Genomic DNA, 2,560 nt, shown 5'->3' on the forward strand with positions numbered 1-2,560 from the left:
GTAATGTAATGATAAAACTACTGTGTAAAGCAGTTTGGAAATTTCTTAAAAAGTTTAACGTAACTTACCATATAACCAAATAATTCCTCTTCTAGGTTTGTACGTGAATGTTTATAGATTTATTCATAATAACCTCAAACTGGAGACAATCCATATGTTCATCAGTAGCTGAATGCCTGATATGATTTGGCTCTGTGTCCCCATTCAAATCTCATTTTGAATTGTAATCCCCAGCGTTGGGGGAGGGATGTGGTGGGAGGTGATTAGATTTTCTTCTTGCTGTTCTCATAATAGTGAGTGAGTTCTCACAAGATCTGGTTGTTTGAAAGTGTGTTCTCCCTTCACTTTCTCTGTTTCCTGTTGCCATATGAAGATGTGCTTGCTTCCCCTTTGCCTTCTGCCATGATCATAAGTTTCCTGAGGCCTCCTATGTCATGCCTCCTGTATAGCCTGCAGAACTGTGAGTCAATTAAACCCCTTTTCTTTACAAATAATCTAGTCTTAGATAGTTCTTTATATCAATGCAGAACTGACTAATATAGTGCCTAAGCAAATTCTGATAACATTAATACATTTGGATACTGCTAAGTATTAAAAGGGAAGAAATGATATATACATACATGTATTCTTGTCAAAAATACTATACCAGGTAAAAGAAACAAGATATGAAAAAATTAATACTATATGATTTCATTATTATGAAGTTATAGAAAAGCCAAGTCTAATCTACAGTACCAGAAAGCAGATCCACGCATGTTTTAAACCAGGGTTTGGAAGGAGCATAAAGGGAACATTTTGGAGTAATGGAAATATGGTATGTATTGTGATTTGGCAATGACCACTTGTGTAAATATGTCAAAACTTACCAAACAGTACAATTAAAATGGGTTCATTTTATTGTATGTAAATATAAAATGCCACTCATCTTTAATAAAATTGATTTAAAGAAGTCAAGGATAGCAAGCTTTCAATAAGGCACTTATTCCTTGATGACAATGTTGTGGGTTTTTAAAATATAATTGACAGCTCACACCCCATCACTACTGCTATTAAACTGTATAATACAGCTCAGCTATCCACAAGAAACAAATCAAAACAAAACAAAACAAAAAAAACCTATCAATGAATTATAATGCTGCCTGGAAAACATGAGAAAATACACTCATCAATCCTATTTCACACTCCTCATCCAGTCCCATACACAAACAAATAACTGCTTAGCTATCTAGTTAAAGTCTCTTAGGGGCCTAACAACGTATCAAATGTTACAATGCTATACCTGGAATATCAAAGCATTTATATCAGTGATCAACAAATTATAGTCCATGGGCCAATACAGACTATTGACTGTTTTTGTAGATAAAGTTTTATTGGAACACAACTACATCCATTTCTTTACATATTGTCCATCTTGATTTTTGCAGTGAAAGAGACTGCAAGGTCCTCAAAGCTGAAAATATTTTCTATTTGGAAATTAACAAAAAGAGCTTGTCCACCTCTATTCTATAAAGAACTTGAAGGCATTATTAGGGTACATGGATAATAATTCTCAAACAATGTACGCAGGACATTAATGTGTATAAAGTGCCAATTATGTGCTAGGAATTGCGTCTGGCATTTTCACAAAATCATAACATTTAAATGAAGTATTTTAAATACCATTGGACGTAATTAAAGTGGTACAGAGTGTGTATTTCTAGGAAATACTTATGTTGGGATTTGAAATAACCTCCTTCAACAAATAATGAATAGTTTGCCAGAAGCAGAGTCTAAGCAAGGGCAAAGAAAGAGGAGGCTTTGGAGACAAGAATGATGTTATTCTGAGTAACTTTCCAGGGCAGCTCCATGAAGTTGAAAGAACACTATCTTCCAGAGATAGAAAAATCTTTATGCCTCAGTGGAGAGTCTCAACTGTGTGGTCTTCAGGGTGCTAATATTACATTTGGTTTGTCAACAGCAGATAATGAATTGGCATTGGAGCAGGTCATCAAGGGACCACAGATCATCAGTTAGGTGGGGAAAAATGAGGTGGTAATGAAACATGTTTGTTTTTCTTATAATAACATGATCTAATTCATCCCAAATATTGGGAACAAAGGAGGTAATCAGATTGGGTCATTGAAGACAGCAGGCCAAGGAAACTGTTAACCGCTCTCCTTTCTCCACCCTTACCAAGAATATCTCAGATTCCTTCCTGATTCTGCTTTGTTCTTTAATTGCCACATCCAGTCACTTAGTAGATACTGACTTTTCTACTGCTAAATTTCTTCTCCCTATAACTCTTGCCTTTTCCTGTCTTTATAATTTCCTAATTATATGGATACATTTTTAAATTTATTCATTCAATATTTATTAACCACCCCCCTCTTTCTAGAACCCATTCTCATCATGGGAGAAACATCCTGGTAAAAAAGGGAGAGCATCTCTTCCCCACGTTTATGTGTTGTGGGTAATAATGTCAAGTGTTTAAGCAATGGTGAGTACAATGGCAAGGAAGAGCCGGGTTTTAGAAGGCCCCAAGAGAGAAATTTATTCTTAACTTAGGATACTGGACTTCCTG

Source organism: Trachypithecus francoisi, unplaced genomic scaffold, assembly GCF_009764315.1.
Source record: "Trachypithecus francoisi isolate TF-2019V2 unplaced genomic scaffold, Tfra_2.0 Lachesis_group4, whole genome shotgun sequence".
Classification (NCBI taxonomy): Eukaryota; Metazoa; Chordata; class Mammalia; order Primates; family Cercopithecidae; genus Trachypithecus; species Trachypithecus francoisi.